This window comes from Balaenoptera borealis, assembly GCF_965194805.1.
Source record: "Balaenoptera borealis genome assembly, chromosome: 2".
In the NCBI taxonomy this organism is placed as follows: domain Eukaryota; kingdom Metazoa; phylum Chordata; class Mammalia; order Artiodactyla; family Balaenopteridae; genus Balaenoptera; species Balaenoptera borealis.
In genome coordinates this window covers 167,984,534-168,002,520 of record NC_138867.1, presented here as the reverse complement: position 1 = coordinate 168,002,520, position 17,987 = coordinate 167,984,534, and the positions used below count along the sequence as shown (strand labels likewise).

At 39.6% G+C, this 17,987-nt stretch overlaps 1 protein-coding gene across 3 annotated transcripts in view; it reads left to right on the top strand.

Moving 5' to 3' along the window:
* The first annotated feature begins 1,070 nt into the window (after positions 1 to 1,070).
* Positions 1,071 to 17,987, top strand: part of ZFP2 (ZFP2 zinc finger protein) — a 69,279-nt gene continuing 52,362 nt past the window's right edge. For all 3 annotated transcript variants that reach the window (XR_014241217.1, XM_082379364.1, XM_082379365.1), the window contains exons 1-4: positions 1,071 to 6,025; positions 9,307 to 9,656; positions 10,435 to 10,662; positions 12,394 to 16,698. The gene's annotated coding sequence lies outside the window, so the exon portion shown is untranslated. The remainder of the gene's footprint in view (positions 6,026 to 9,306; positions 9,657 to 10,434; positions 10,663 to 12,393; positions 16,699 to 17,987) is intronic.

Sequence of the window (17,987 nt, the reverse complement as noted above, 5' to 3'; positions counted from 1 at the left end):
AGTTATAAAGATGACCTCCTATTTTATCTTTTAGAACTGTACTCTCTAACATGGTAGTCCCTAGCAGCATATGGCTATTTAAATTAATTAAAATTACATTAAGTTAAAAGTTCAGTTTCTCAGTTGCACTAGCTACATTTAAAATGCTCAATATGGGACTTCTCTGGTGGTCCAGTGGTTAAGACTCTGTGCCTCCAATGCCAGGGGCCCAGGTTCAATCCCTGGTCAGGGAACTAGATCCCACATGCCCCAACTAAGAGTCTGCATGCCACAGCTAAGACCCTGTGCAGCCTAAATAAATAGATAAATAAATAAATATTTTTAAAAATTAATAAAATACTCAATAACAGCATACAGTAGGGATTATAACATTGGAGAGTGTGTAACAGGGAAGAGCTAAATTGGACTCCACGTTGGATCTGTTTCTTTGACTTTAACCTTGGCTTTTCGTTGCTTTTGTTATTATAATCATACATAATGGCCTGCCTCGGGGAACCCTGCCCACCTGTGAATGGCTGCAAGAAAAAAGAAACTAACACATCCCCTCACCAAGGCTGGTCATTCCAGGAGATGTTTTGCAAGACTGATGGCCCTTTTACTTTACTTAGTCACCACCTCTCCCTTTCTGATTCTATAAAAGAAATGGGCATCCAGACCCAGATAAGATGGTTTTCCAGAGACACTAGTCCGCCATCTTCTTGGTCTGCTGGCTTTCTGAATAAAGTCGTATTCCTTGCCTCAACACCTCGTCTCCGATTCATTGACCTGTTGTGTGGTGAGCAGAGCGAGCTTGGATTCGGTAACAAATTTGGCGAGCCAGCCAGGAGCATTGCTGCTAGTAGCTAGCCAGACCCGGTCAGGGAATATTGGGGCAAGGCCCTAACAGCTGCCAGGACCATTTGTCCTGAGGATCTTCCCTTCAAAGTTCCCTGAAGTGGAACCAGCTACCCCAGCGCTTGGCAGTTGAAGCAAGGAACTGATAAACTTCAATTTGCGACTACGAGTCGACAGACTCGATTCGATTCTGGAACTTTGGTTCCATCCGGGGAACTTCAGTTCCATCTGGGGATCTTTGGTTCCATTTGGGGAACTTCGGTTCCATCTGGGGCTATGAGTCGATGGACTCGATTCAATTCTGGAGGGTAAGTCGCTCCAGAGTGCACACCAGGAACATATTCCCCCCTCAATGTGGGCTTTTCCTTTATGGGACAAGCCAATCTGGTTGGGGTACCCTGCTGGCAGGGAGAATTGTTGGACTCTACCTGATTCTAGGAACCGGTTCGCTGGGAACTAGTTCATTGGTTTTGTAGGGTAAGTCTACCCATCTGGGAACTAGTTCGTTGGTTATGTCTTGGTTTTGTGTGCATCAATGCTATAATTTGTGCCTTTTCTGTTGGAATTTGTCTGCGTCTTTTGTGTTTTGGTGTTATCAAACTTATAAAAATGGGAAATACTCCATCTATCCCAAAGGAAAGCCCTTTGGGGTGTAATTAGATAAATGGGCAAAACATAGCTGTGAGCCTATGACTAAGAAAGACATGATATACTATTGTAATAGTGTGTGGACCCAATATATGTTAGGATCAGAAGAACGATGCCCCCTGAATGGCTCACTCAATTATTATACAATCTTGAAGTTAGAAATGTTCTGCAAAAGAGCAGGGAAAAGAGATGAGATTCCATATGTAGGAGCATTTATGCTATTGTATCAGGAGGAAATGGAGTCAGAGGGCTGCCACCTTATGGTGCAGCAGTCTGAAAGGAAACAAAAAGGGAAATCTGTTCTACAAGGGAAAAGGGAGAAAATGAGAGTGGGGACATGTTATTTCAAAACTTAAACCCGCCCTCCAGCCTATCCAGCTTCCCCAATGGCCAAGCAGGCTGCACCAGCAGTTGTTCCAACTGCCCCCACCCCATGCCACCATCATATTCACTACCTCCTGTTTCCCTTACCTGTGGGGATCAAATAGAAGTTTCTATGTTAAAAACTGGAGCACGGGGACCTGTTTTAATATCACCATCTAAGACCCGACAGGGCACCCAATTTGGACCGGGAGCTACTTCTGCAGCTGGGCAATTTCCCCTGCCCCAATATCCTGTAAGAGGCCAGGGGACTCCCTTGGACTTGAGGCATCCGATTCTGATTTCCCCACAGGAGCCCCAGGTAACATTGACAGTGGGGAACAAGTTGATTGATTTTCTAATAGATACAGGTGATCTTAAGAGGCTTGTAAATATTAAACAAAGGGGAAACAAAGTCATCCTAGGAGAAACTTGCCTGTATCTTTGAGATACAAATGTCCTATCTGGTCTTCTCAGAAACCCTTTTCTCTGCCATCTTTTTAAAATGCAAATTAAGAAAAAAAAAAAGAGGGTACAGTAATTTAGAACTTGACTTGCTGTCCATAAATATTAGTAGAAAGGTTTTAGCCATCTAGATAAGTGAGCTTGATTTGTTCCATCTGCCAGAAACCCAACTTTAATCCAACCTCTTTTGTAAACTGATGTATTTTACATTGCTGTACCTGACTCAGGGCTGAAATTTTAAAATGAGAACTATGATGCCTCTCTGTTTGTTTGTGTGTTTGTATGTGTTTTTGTCTTTGGATAACATTGCTGAAGTTAATCTGTAAATGACCTCTATTTAACTGGCTTAAAGAAAAGTAAGTGATTACAAACGAAACAATTCTAAATACAAGAGAAATTAAGCTAAATGAGTATCAGGGTCACGTGAACTGGGATATATTTAGTATTAAATTAATGCCTGGTATTAATTTTTAAGTTTGTTGATCTAATTAATATAGACATGTCTTTAGAGCCATCAACATTAAGTATAGTACTTTCACTGCACCTAGGTTTAATAGAAGTTAAATGAAATCTTGTTGTATCTGTTGCAAATTGTCAGCAAGAAAAATAACTTGATATGATGAAACTTTAAAGTAAATATAAATGAGATAAGTGCTTTTAGGTAAACTAAAAACAATTACCTTCTAAAAATCATCTAAAATAGTTTCTCCAGATTTTAGTATTACTTGCCTCTTGGTTGTCACTAGAAATCCAGGTTTTTAAGAGTAGGGGATTCTAATTTAAATACATAATTAAAGCTACTGAAAATAATAAAACATTTCAGTATGGTAGAATGTGTGTTTTCCGTTAAGATGGTATGAGAAAGGGAATTACATTTTGCTGAAAAAGTTTTGTACCTTGTCAGGATTAACTAAATTTAGATTGAAGTTAACAAAGTAAGTGGATTTTTTTAAGTAAGCTAATACAAGACTGGAATTTGATTTCTCTCTGTTAGAAGTGCTCTTTTTGATAACAGATTATATAAGTTTCTGTGCCCTTAGGTGATGCGTATTTGTTTTCTTTTAATCGTTTTGTGACCTTAGTTAAATGAATAAGTATTGTTTCACAGCGACCTGTTGTGTTTTAAAACTGTTTTGATATTTTTAACAAACTTCCCAAATATCAAATCTAAGCTTTTTAGCCTCCAGCTGACTATGGGATACTTTGAAAGAACATCTCCGAGACATCTCAGAGAGAAATGTCAAACTAGGTTTATTTGGTATGTTAAACTACTTCAAAAACATTGTCAAGTGATTGGAGATGAACCTTAGGTTATAGTGTATGGATAAATGTCATTTATATAGATATTCCAAAATTTATATGTAATCCCTAACATCTGATATATCCTGATATGTTATCAATCATAATACTAGTTATTCTAAAATGGTATATCCAAGTTTCCTGCTTATTTCATTGTACTCAAATCTTTAACTATGCTATTTTAAGTTTTGTCCTGATGCTTTTACAAAATGAAGATTTTCAAGAAGGCTGATAAAAAAGGAACTTTTAAACAAATATAAGTTTCTGATAGCCTTTAGATAATATCACTGGACTGGGTAACAAATGACAAGACTAATGGGAAACCTGATTATTTCATCCAGATCAACGGGAATTAATTACATGGTGCTGAACGAACTGGTAAATATGATTTATAACTTTATGACTTTGGGAAATATACTGGTTTTAATCTTTGTTTTTCGGAAAAACCTTTTCTCTTATGCTATGACCTACAACAAGTTGATAAAATATGCCTTTGTAAACAAAGATGAAACCTTTTTTTTCTCTCTACTTGATCCTGCCAGAATTTGTTGTCTCTAGCTGGCTCTCCTGTGGACTTGATATTATGCTAATCATTGTTTTAATTTGTTCTTTGTTTCCAAATTGTTTGTGCTTTGTGTCTCCCTGCTGCACTATGTCTTTGTCAATGTTACTAGCTACATTGCTTATATCCTGTCTATTTTATAAGATTGTTGCCTCTTGTAGTACCCAGTGTGTAACCAGGCCTCCAACAAAACTTCTTCTATGGCTAAACATCTTAAGGAAATAGATCACATTTATAACATAAAATAATTGTAATAATGTGATTCTAGGTATGGGAAGAAGCAACAAGGGAAAATGTCTTCTGGATCATAATTAGACAGAGGATCCAGAGAATCTTTAATTATCAATAGGGCCTAATCCAAAAATTAGCACCTTGAGTGGCATATCAAGAATTTTCGCCTGACCTCGGATAAGCCTCCCAGCACTGTGGGACAAAATTTGGTCATAAAATGTCTCCCAAATATTGGTCAAATTCCTGACCAAGAGGAGAAGATCAATCATCGGGGATTGCAGCCCTCCAACGTGAGCCAGTGAAGCCTGAGAAAACTCAGGAAGGAGAAGAATACCTGCCATCTAGCAGCCATCAGACTGCAACCACTCCCTATGGTGAGTCCTGAGGAAACTCAGGATATGAAAATACAGGATACAGGCCCCAGATAGCTGTGGTATATATCAAAGAAATGATTTCATTGAGCCCAGACTCTTGCATCTTCCCATACATAGAAAAATGCTAAATTCCTTAACTTGAGATGTGGCCTCCTGAGCTAGAAGCCCTCAAAATTCTTGTTAACTCTCAACTTTTAGGCTGTAAATATTTTTAAGTCTACAGGTGTAAAGTAGACTCTTCCAAAGCGGAACAAAAGACAGATCTCAACATTTGGAACTCTGACACCGATGGCAGACACTCCCAGAAAGATCCATCTTACTGAGCAGTTAAAACGTTGTCACCCCTTTTTCCACAAGATTGTGGAATGGACATTGACAGTGGGGAATCATAACAGGGAAGAGCTAAACTGGACTCCATGTTTGATCTGTTTCTTTCACTTTAACCTTTGCTTTTCGTGGCTTTTGTTATTATAATCATACATAATGACCGGCCTCAGGGAACCCTGCCCCTCTGCCAGAATGTTAAACTAAAGTGCCTCTGTTCAGCTCAACGGAAGACAATCTGACCCCGCCCACCTGTGGATGGCTGCCAGAAAGAAGAAATTTACACATCCCCTCGCCGAGGCTGGCCACTCCAGGAGATATTTGCAAAACTTATGGCCTTTTTACCTTACTTCCTCATCTCCTCCCCATCTCTGTGCTATAAAAGAAACTGGCATCCAAACCCTGAGAAGACGGTTTTTCAGAGACAGTAATCTGCCGTCTTCTCGGTCTGCCGGCATTCCGCATAAAGTCGTATTCCTTGCCTCATCACCTCCTCTCCGATTCACTGGCCTGTCGTGCAGCGAGCAGAGCGAGCTCGGACTCGGTAACATGGGGATCTGCTCACGGGCAGGCTGCCCCACAGGGCTGCTGGGCTTGATCGGAAGCTCGGGGATCTCTCTCTACGCCAGCCTCCTTCAGGAGAGCAGAGGGTCGGAGAATATCTCTGAGTCCAGATTGCCAGGGACTCCCTGACACAGGGCTGTGCCCGGGTCACACCCGGCCTGCCGACTCGGCTGTGGAACTCCGAGGCTGAGGCGTAGAATGGGGGAGAGGCTAACCTAGCAGCTGCCGAAGCTCCTTTTGCCTTGAGGACACCTTCTCTTCTCATGCCCGCGTCGGCCTGGACTTCCACTCCAAGAAAACACTAAATATTGGAGGATCAGAAAAAGGGCGTTTGGAAATCGAGACGCACCTGTCAGCACCTACGGTGAGTCTCCCGGAGTGCACTCCATGACCTTTGACTGTCCCCGTACGGGAACTTCGGTTCCAATTTGGGAATTTCCCTGCAAGGGGAAATCCTTATGTGGAATTCTCCCTGCAAAGGGAAAATTCTGATGTGGAATTCTCCCTGCAAAGGGAAAATTCTGATGTGGAATTCTCCCTGCAAAGGGAAAATTCTGATGTGGAATTCTCCTTGCAAAGGGAAAATTCTGATGTGGAATTCTCCTTGCAAAGGGAGATTCTGATGTAAGGCGCCGCTTTGGGGCAACGGTCCAGGTTGAGTGGGACTCGGAAGTCACGTTTGGGCGCGTCTCCGCCATATGTTTATCCTTTTTCTTTTTGAGCATCCCTTTGCTGTTTCCTTTTACGGTTTATGTTTTATGTGCGACTTCCAGCTGACGAGGTGAAGGTTTATGTTTTGATTTGAGCGCGCTAACGTCTAACGTCTGTTACCAACTGCTCGAGCCAAAATGGGAAGCGCTTCCCCTAAGGTTCCACCCCAATCTGGGAACCCTTGGGGAAAATTTTAAATGACTGGTCGACCTATAGCTATGATCCAATGACAAAGAAAAATGGCCTGAAAATGGGTCTCCTACAATTAGATCTCTATTGCCACAGGATGGGAAAATGGACTGAGGTTCCCTTATGTTCAGGAATTTATGTCCCTTTTATTATAATCCTGCTCTGGGTGGCTCCACAATCAAAAGCCTGAGGGAAAAAAACCCAACTCTCCTGACATTCTAAATGATCCCCTTCTAACTTCTCCCAACTCTCAGGGTGGGGGAACCAAGCTTCCCCCACTCCTGCAAGTTCCCTTACTCCTTCAGATTCTTCTGATCAAACTAAGACCCCACCTCCCCAGAGGGACAATCCCTGCTGGGACAACATTTTATCAGCCAGTCTACCCCTGTTATCAGAGCCAATTTGAGCACTATCTGGTTTAAATTTCAACTATGAAACCATGACCACAGAAAGAGAAAGATGATTTTCGACAGTATGGCCACAATATTCTTTAGACTCCGGAGAAAATTGGTTAAAATAAAATTTTTCTTAAAATTGCAAAAACCAGTCCTTTTGGCATGTGCAATTAGAAAAAGCTACCTTGTTAAACTACTTCTCTTCAAAATTCTGACCCTGAGGGAACAAAAATATACCTAAGACAAAGCTTGAAGTTAACTCTTATCATGTCCTTGAGCTACAAACACAGCCCACATTACCTGAGACTTCAGCCTTGGGTTAATTAGTAGAACTTCAAGCCAAGAAGAAAAAAAAAAAAAAGAGGCAAAGAGACATTTTAAATCTCAAGTGAAAACTATGAGAGCTCTCTCTGTCTGGATATATGTGTATGTCTCAGTATGTGTTTTTGTCTTTGGATAATATTGCTGAGGTTAATTTGTAAATGAGCTCTATTTAATTGGCTTAAAAGAAAAGTAAGCCCTTACAAATCAAACAATTCTAAATACAAGAAAAATTAGGCTAAATAAATTTCAGGTTCATGTGACCTGGGAAATATTCAATATTAAATTAATACCTGGTATTAATGTTTAAGTTTGTTGATCTAGTTAATATAGACATGTCTTTAGAGCCAGCAACATTAAGATAATACTTTTATTGTGCCTAGGTTTAATATAAACTAAATAAGATCTTATTATATCTGTTACAAATTTGTCAGCAATGAAAATAACTCGATGTGAAGAAACTTCCAAGAAAAAAAAATGCAAATAAGATAAGAGCCTTGGGTGAACTTTTTAGGAATAATTATGCTTTAGGAACATCTACTTAAGAATAATCTCTCTAGATATTCGACAACTTAAAACATTTAGAGTTGTGCTAAATTAAGTTAAAGGATGGAAGTTTATTAAATAACTAGTCCATTTCCAAATAAAATAAGATACTGAAACTGTAATTACTGAACATTGGCTTCCTTTTACAGAGAAACAAAAGGTTTAGAACTATTACAAAATGTGTTTGGTGCCACACTGAGTTGTTTTCTATAACAAAGCACATTCTTCAAAAATTATTATTTGGATGTATATTTACCAACCTACAGAGTGCTGATATAAAGGATAGTTCATGGTTGCTTAAGGAAAGTAAGATGTATGTTTTTAGTAAAGAAAGGTATGAGGGGGCTTCCCTGGTGGCACAGTGGTTAAGAATCCGCTACCAATGAAGATGACACGGGTTCGAGCCCTGGTCTGGGAAGATCTCACATCCCACGGAGCAACTAAGCCCGTGCGCCACAAGTACTGAGCCTGAGCTCTGGAGCCCGCGATCCACAACTACTGAAGCCCGCGCACCTAGAGCCCGTGCTCCACAACAAGAGAAGCCACCGCAATGAGAAGCCTGCTCACTGCAACCCTCCAGTTCGCCGCAACTAGAGAAAGCCCGCGTGCAGCAGCAAAGACCCAATGTAGCCAAAAATAAATAAATTTATTTTAAAAAAAGGTATGAGGAATGGAATTACATTTTATTAAGGAAAAAGGAAGTAGGACTGACTTACAGGTGGCTGTTTCTGAATGGGAAATTAAAGTGATGGATACAGAAAGTGACAAAAAAAGTTTGTGGAAAGTGGACCCCGAGAAAAGAGTTTTGTGCATGGTACAAGTTTTCTTAAGATGTTGAACTGCCTTGGATGACAGATTTTAATTCTTTACCTTTTAAGTGATCAGGTCTATATCTTAAAATCTTTTACTGTTACTTTGGCTAAGTGAATAACTATTGTTTCACAGTGACATATGATCTTATCTGACTGAGTGTTCTAAACCCTTTTTTTTTTTTTGATAAAACTTCCCCTGTTATCATCCCCCTGTTATCAACTTCTCCTGAAATCATCTTTCTCTTTCTGTGGTCGTGGTTTCATAGCTAAAATTTAAACCAGATAGTGCTCAAATTGGCTCTGATAACAGGGGCAGCGAAGTTTCTTTGACCTCTAGCTAACTTTGGGATGCTTCAAAGGGCCCCTGAAACATCCCAAAGAGAGATATTACACTAATTAGGTTCATTTGGTATTTTAAAAGTACATGGGAAGTATTGTCAAATGTGTAATAAATCTTCTTAGGTTACATTGTATGGTAATTGTTACTAATACAGATATTCTAGAAATTATATATGGAATTTCAAAAAATTCTGATATGCCCTGGTAAAATGTTATCAGTTATAATTCTAGTTATTATCGTAAGTGTCATATGTCACAACAGTAACCAAGTTACCTTGTTAATTACATTGTAATCAGATTTTAAACGTGCCTTAAGTCTTTTGTCATTATAGATACTTACACGGTTTCACTCTGATGCCTTTGCAAAAATGCTCCTCTTCAAGAAGATTTATAAAAAGGACTTTTGGATAAACACAAGTTTCTGACTTTCAGACCATAATGATAAACTGGATATAAAGAAGCTCTTCTCCTCAAGCTACTTATGGTTTACAATAATTTGGTAATTTCCATCTATGTGTAAAATTAAAACATTTATCTTTTCTCTCTATCTGCTCCCTCCAGAGATTGGAAACTCTTAGGTCCCCAGCAGCTTTATCAGATCAATTAGGAAAGCTATCTCACAGGTACAGAAATCTCAAGGTATTTTGGGGAACTTGAAAAGGGAGGAATTCACCTAGATCTGGTAAGCAAAATCTGTGACAAGCCCTTGGTGTGACTTTTCTGAGAGGTCTTTTAAAAGTTCACTCTGAGACCCCTTATAAAAATTTCAGCAAGCAAAAAAGCCTATATGATCAATTACAGTTACATAAATCATCAGGCCAAGTTTGTTGAGACCAGACTGAAATTTGGTTCTCTCTCTCTCTGTTAAGAGAACAAAGTTTTCTTGGAGTGCTGCTTTTAATAACAGACTATGTAAATTTCTTTGCCTTCAAGTGATTTGTATGTGCTTTTAAAATTTCTCGTTATTTTGGTTAAGTAAATAAGTATTATTTCACAATGATCTATGAAGATTTTGGCACATGTAGACAAAGTTCATTTGGCTTCTACACAAATTAACCCCTCATTGTCAGACTTTTGCTATCCTTATGTCTTTGTAGCATGGCAACGGTCTATTCCTAAGTCGGAGAGTTTAAAATGGGTAAGCAATAGCTGTAAATTAAACAGTCAGGGCTATAGAATATCCAAGATGGCCACTTGGCTTTTTCTGGCTCCCTGACAAATCTCATTTTATTTGATGGGATAAAGCCTTCCCTGGCTACAAGATTAATGCCCTCACAATGGAAAAAAATTATGTTTCACTAAATATTAAATTCTAGTTTTGTTAATTAAGGTCTGTGTTTACCAAGACTCACTTCCCAGATAGTTCCTTGCTGTTATGTTATATTGCTAAAAGCTTAATTAGATTATTAAAGGACACTCTAAGTTTGTTTCTAAAGCTTATCTCAGTAGTCTATCTTTAGATAAAGATCGGATGCCCTATGACTTACAACCAGGGGATTATACATACTGGAAAAGACACAATTTAAAGGACTATCTCCAACCTGGATGAAAGGACCCTTATCAGAGAGAATGGCTGACCTCAAAATCACCTTAAAACAACGCTCAAACAGAGGAGAAACTACACTCACATCAGGATGAGAAGAAGACATCAAAAGTAGACAGCTTACCCACGATCCTGGACCTGACTTGTATGATCATTTATAATGTTTTCTTGACTTCTTGGACCTTTGTATATCAATCAAATGTTTTTCTATCATAGGCACAATCCTATGCTGGTTTTAAAAATCGATCCAATTGTTGATTTGTGGCCAGTTACCTATGTCTAGTACTTCTGGGTTACCTGAGTGGATTTCTCTACTCCAAGGCTATAATTGGTTGACTCTTAGGAAATTTATCTTAAAAGGAAAATTACAGTCATGTTCAGGCCACTATTGATATTACTAGATGAGATCCCCTCACCTGACCAGTTAATAGTACCTGCTCTGACACTGACCATAAATAAGAATTTTCCTCTATTACTCAAAGTTCAATCAGAACAACAAGCAAAATTTCAGCCAAGGAATAAAACCTCCCACAATTATGGGATGGACTTATGTAATTAACACCAGGCTGTGGTAATTTAAGTTTAAAGACTCCCCTATGCTAGGAACAAATAAATCATACTAAGGATAATCAGTCTAGTAACGCTAAGAAACTGGACTGGACGCCTTATGGACAGTGCCAATATATAGTTTCCCTGAAAGATAAGGATTGGTACAGAACACACTAATAAGTTAGATGACCTGGGATATACTGGGCTGCACCTAATGGAAGTTCTTGGCTTAATTCTTACTTATGACTTTACTAATACTAGTAGCTATGTTGTTTGTATTTTGCCTATTTCAAAAGAAAATTGTTGTTTCTTACATTACCAAATGTGTGACTGATCCTCTGATAAAATGGTGATATGTAGTTCCATATGAGATCAATTATTGCAGTAGTCTAACTCTAGATATGAAGAGAAGCAACAAGAGGGATTATTTTCCTGGACCATGAAAGACTAGGAAGACAGGTCCAGAGACTTTTGGATACAGTAAAGGCCTAGTCCAGTAATAGCACATGGAGTGCCCTATCAGCAAAATCTTTGCCAGACCTGGGAATGAGCATTCCTAGCACCATGGGACAAAATGGTCATGAAATGCGCCAAACCATGGTTGAACTTATGACTATAAAGGGGCCCTGCTGACTAGAAACTGACACTTGCCATCTACTTCTACAAGGCTTAAATCATGAGCCGCTGTAGCTGGTGACCTTCAACACCCCCTGAAAGGAATTCAGGGTGGAGGTCAGGAATGAGGCACTCTGTGCTCTGAGAAAAACAGAACAGCCCTTCAGATGGTTAGATATTTTCAGGAAAAGATTTTATGAGCCCCAAATCTTGCATCTTCTCTTACCTTCTCTTACCTAGAGAAGCATAAAAAATTGTTAATGGTGACAACTGCTTTGTTTTATGTGTTAATACCACATCAAAGATGAAAACCTACTTGGATAAACCTAGCCAACTGGCTACTTGCTTACAGGTCTCCTCAAAGTGCCAGGTCTCGACTGGGATTCAGGCTTATTCTCCTAAAAAGAGATAAGATCTATTTTGTCTATAAATGTTCAGGTTGTCACTCCTTCAACTACTTCTGAGTCTGTTACACCGACATCAATCACACTGGGTTAATAAAAAGGACATCAAAAATGTACATGACCACACCAAATGGCTCCATTCCTTTGGACAGGGTAACCCAAGTGCTGACTTTATCTGGACTAGGATCAAAATTACTACCAAACGAAACGTGTCTCTTACTCTTGCTTGGGCCCCTGGTTACAATAATTCTTTTACTAATCTTTGGCCTCTTTTTTTTTTTAAACTACTTAAATTCTGTCTCCTCCAGATTACAACAGGTTCACATCAAGATAATGATGATGCAAAGATTCCAGCCACTTCGAAGAACAGATCCTGCCAAAATAACAGCAGAAGTCACCGTGGGGCCCCTTAGTAAAACAGGGCAAGAGCTCCATGACCCCAACTAGGTGGGGTCTACGAGCCCCTTGCCAGCCTGACGAAGCTACAGAAGACAGAACATAGTCCCTCATCCTCCCAATAAAGATTTCTTGGGGTTCATGTCTCAGGTGGGATTTGAAATGGAAGATAGATGGGCCCCTGGGCCGGACAGCTGGTGTTTGTCAAATGGAGCAAAACTGAAGTTTTGTCCTAAGTCAGACAAGAAGGGCGCCCGTTTCCCTTCCTCCATTGATATGGAGGGAATGAACTAGCAGTGGGGAATTTGTTGCAGCAAAAATAGAAATGAGACTTTTCTGATAAACAAGGAAAACAAGCAACAGTGAACAGGCTGGGGAAACAACGTAAACAGGCCTGAAAGAGTTAAGCAATCTTGGTTATTCTTTAGCTGTTACTACTAATGAACACTTGCAGCTAGACTTGTACTTCACAAAGCTAAACAAAGCTAATTACTCTGATTCCATATGAATTGTTCCCTGCCTCTAGCATTTACTCTCATTGCATTCTCTTGTAGCAAATCACCCCTTGTAGCTGTTTACATTTAAGAAAAAAAGTCGCAGGCCATAACCCAGAGATGAACGGACCCAATTACCAGGTTGCCTGATGCCAGCAGTGACTGTTTTAAAATACTGCAAGAAGAAGAATGCAAGACCTTCACCACTTTGATCCTTACCACTTATCCTGGACTGCGAGTTCCACCTACAAGACACCCTGTGATTCCCCAGGACAGGAGGGCACAGTTCTTGCGGCGCTAGCCTGCTGTGTCTTCCCTTCTGCCTGGCAGAAAAATAAAGCCATCTCTCTCTTCGTCCAAAATCTCTGCCTCCATGTTTCTGTTCAGCATCGGTGCACAGAGAAGCTGATATTTCGGCAGCATCAACACCTCATCTCCAATTCATTGGCCTGTCTGCGACGAGCAGAGCGAGCTTGGACTCGGTAACAAGTGCAGGTGTAAGATATGTCTATTATTATAGAAAGTTTTATTGAACAGCACTGATTTAGATTCTACATTTCTTTACCATTCACCTTTAGATCTATAATCCACATACTGTTGAAACTGAGTCCTCCTAAAATCGAGTTCCTCTGACAAAATTTATGATTAACCTCTCTATCCAAAATGTTATTCCCTTTCTTATTCAACACCTGTTCCCCTCAAGATTGAAGAGTATCAAAGAAAAGGTGGGGGGAGGGAGTTGAAACTGAGCAGGCCCCTGTGGGGCCCTCCTGGGCCCAAAAGACTTTCTGTGTGCCCCATTTCTGGTTTGTAGGAAAAAGGTTTTCAGCCTCCTAGACCTTACCTGAGTTCCAAAGAGCATATTCAAGCATATTCAAATAGTTACTAATTAGGGCAGTGAGAGAATGCAGAAAGAAACGGGAGTAGAGCATGGGGCAGGGTCCTGGTTCCTCCTCAAGGGATATACATAACAATATGTCTCTGTTCTACAGGAGCTAGCCTCCCCACCCCCAGGTGGAGGATGGTAACTTCAGGCTGAGCACAAGCACATGGGCCCAGACTGGTTGGAACCAGGAGGTTGATGATTGAGATTCTTGGGACACCACCCCATTACCTCACCACCAACCAAATCAGAGGAAGGTTACACACCCTGCAGCCCTTCCCTCAAATTTTTCCTGTAAAAACTCTTCCTTGAAAACTATTGGGGAGTTTGGGCTTTTTGAGCACAAGTCACTTGTTCTCCTTGCTTGGCCCTTACAGTAAACCTTTCTCTGCTCCAAACTCCGATGTTTTGGTTTGTTTGGGCTCATTGTGTGTTGAGCACACTAACTAGGGTTCGACAACACTATTAAGTTTGTGAATAAGATAAGGAAAGGATCAAGTTTTATTTTTTATTTTTTATATATATATATACACGAAAAGGCAAGTAAAAGAATATTCATAGCGGCGTTCTTCTTAATATCCAACAACTGGAAACAACCCAAATGTTTGATGGGATAAATCAGTTATGATGTATTCACATAACAGTGTAATGGGCTGCAATATACAACAATATGAGTTTATCTCCAAATATAATGTTGAATGAAAGAAGCCAGACACAAGAGAATATATACTGTATACTGTAGTTATTTAAAGTTTTTAAAATGCAAAAATAATCTACAGTGTTAGAAGTCAAGATAGTGGTCATGTTAGCTAGGCAGCAGTAGGGAAAGGATAGAGTTAAACCAAAGTGTGATTTGTTTTGCAGAAACTATCAGTTAAATGGCAGAAACACACCATGTCCCAAAAAGGTTACAGTGCATTCCAGTCAACAAGATACCACAGTGCTAACAACCAAGAACCTGCTTGCTTGCAGTTTTTGGCAACCTAGTGTAACCTTTACCTCATTATAATGATCATGCCTACCCTTTCATGAATATGTGTGATGTCCCCAGCCTTAAAACTTCCCCTGTCCAGCTGTTCATGGAGAGTTATGTCCCTGTCTCCTTACTTGTCAAAAGTAATAAATGCTTCTGTTTTAATGGAAAGTACTTGGTGTGTTCATTGGCTATGCACCCCAAGGAGGGACCAATAGTGTCTAGTAACAGTTACCTTTGGGTAGAAGGGATGGGGTAGTTGTTGGGAGGGCATGAGGGGAGTATTTGGAGTACTGAAAACATTCTATTTCCCTGGATGGCAGTTATATAGCTGGATGGTGGTTGTGTTATGGAACCAAACTTTGGTCCGCTAGCCTGCAGGCAGTAAACCAATCTACTATACTGGGTTGTGGTGAAGGAAAGTGCGGCGTTTACTGTAAGGCACCAGGCAAGGAGTCTGGGACAGCTAGTGCTCAAAAAGCCCTAACTCCCAGATGGGTTTCAGCAAAACATTTTTAAAGGCAAGGTGAGGGAGGAGGAGTCCCAGGGTCTGTGATCAGTTCATGCACAATTCTCTGATTGGTTGATGGTGAGGTAACAGGGTGGTATCACTGGGGTTAACGTTATCAATCCTCAGGCACCACTAGGTCTGGTGGCAACATGCTCATGGTCATCAGGTAGTTAATTTCTTCCATTTGGAGGGGTTTTAGCATTTGCAAAACAACTCAGGAAATGTGCATCAGATACTATTTTATAGGTACTTCAGAGAGGAGCTACAGCAGAGGATATAGGGGAGGGGTCTGTCCCAGGAAGGTCCCATAGGGTCCTGCTTGGTTACAGTTATATAGCAGTGTTAACTTGTGATGACCCATTAAGCAGTATGCTATTAAAGAATAGGGCTTTTTTTAAGGTAAAATTATGACTGTCATATAGATATAAAATGAACAGATTTTAAGTTAATTACTTAATTAACTAGTGAGGGAACAAACAAAAAGTTACAAATGGTGCAAAACAGATACAGAACTGTTTTTTTTGTGGGGGGTGGCTGGAGGGAAATCAGTTGTCCTTCCACCAGACAGTTTATTTGCCAGTGTACAGAAAAGAATAATTTGTATTGTTTTCAGCTGTCTACTGATATTTAAACTTACAAACTTTTAAAATAGCTCAAAGATAATGAAATGTTCATACCTTATAGAATCAGATAACCTGGGAGGGCATGCTCTAGACACATAGTTCTCTCCTGCAGACACCAGATAATCTTTTTGGTCCATTTCACAGTCTTTTACATAACTTAAGAGTTGTCAGTCTGTACATTATACTTCCATTTTTAAAAAGTTTATTAAAAAATAAAATTAAATAAAGGAAAGTAGAGAGTTCTGTAACCCATGCATCAGCTTTCTCAGGTGTTCCCCAAGGCTACTCTAAATTCCTGAGACTTCCGCACTGACCAGCTTTCTTTAAAGCTTCAACCCCTTGCCACATGGCTGGCCTCTGTCTTACTTCCCTCTTCCCAATTCCCTCTCCAGAGACTAACTATCCAGATGTCTACTTGGTGGGGCAGGGGAAATTGACTGTAATGTTGATTGGGAAAGGAGATCTAAAGATCTGCCTCAAAGAGTTTTCTCCTTGCCCTCTTTACCTTTTTTCTATTTTAGCCTCCACCTTCAGTCCCAGTTCCAGAAGTATCTGGTATTACCACTCCTGTACTTTTGAGGTTTCTGAGATATAAAGTCAAACTGGCTTTCAGCTTTTTTTTATAGCTGTCTGGGGATTTGGCATTTTTCAGGTTTGCCAAGAAAATAACAACCGTCTACTTTTCAGGTCCAAAATGTTGCTGGTGTGTCCTTGCCTGATTTTTCCTGAACTTGTGAGTTAACTTTTCAAATAATACCTTAATTTTGGCTTTACTGGGTTTTGGAAGGGAACAAAATTTGATGTATTGTTGGAGAAAAAAGTATTATCCTACCTGTTAAAAAAAATTGTTCATGATATTTGTTAAAGAACAGTAAGGAAGAATTTATTCAAGGGGGGCCGTTGTGATTGGGTATAGGGACCACTGCAATGGAATCTTGCAGTTGGGAAGAGGGACTGGGATCAATTCCAAATACAGCATAAGCAAGTAGGAGTTTATAGCCAATGAGCCAGGTGGGGGTGGTCAGAGAATAGATAATTACTAAGAGGAAACATCAGGGGTGAGGGGGGGACCAAACTAATGGAATACTTGCTGAAAACAGACATCACCTGAGGCATGGTGGAGGAGGAATTACCAGATATCAAGAGTGATAAGATATGGAGGATATGGTATTCTGGCTAAACAGATTTAGTAGTATTCTTGCTAAAATTTGACAATGCAGAAAAAAAATTAAAACCCAACTCTTGAGGCCTAGTTGAAAAAGAGCTCAGAGGAGCCTGATTAGAGTGTGACCAGCCTAATCTCTAAATATTCCCTTTACCTAAATTTTTTAAAACTTTTCTGGTATTTTAAAAAAATGTCTAATTGCATTGTTGTCAAAGAATGTGGTACTTACGATACCAGTTCTTTGAAATGTGTTGAGACTACTTTTATAGCCTAGCATAAGGTCATTTTTTTATAACCCTATGATTAAAAATTATTTTCATTAATTTGGGGATGCAATATTCTATGTGTTTGTCCATTAAGTAAAACTTGTTAATTTTGCTCTTCAGATATTCTATATCTTTAGTGATTTTTTTGGTGAGATTTTCTATCAATTACTGAGAAAGATAGTTTAAAAATAACTCAGTAGATTTGTCAGTTCTCTTTGTTCTGTCAATTTTTGCTTTATTTTGAAACTCCATTATTAAACACATAAAAGTTTATGAATATTTTCTTTTCTTGGTGAATTAACTCTTTTATTGTTATGTAATTACCTTTTCTACCTCTAGCAATACTTTTTGCTTTAATGTGTGTGTGTGTGTGTGTGTGTGTGTGTGTGTGTGTGTGTGTGTGTGTGTGTGCGCGCGCGCGCGCGCGTTAGTAGCTACATTAACTTTCTGGGGTTAATATTTGCCAGGTATATCTTTTGCCAGTTTTCCACTTTCAAGGTTTGTGTATCCTTATGTTTTAGCATATAGCTTAGATTTATAAAAATGTAGTCTGACAGTATTTTTCTTTCAATTGGAAAGTTCGGTTCATGT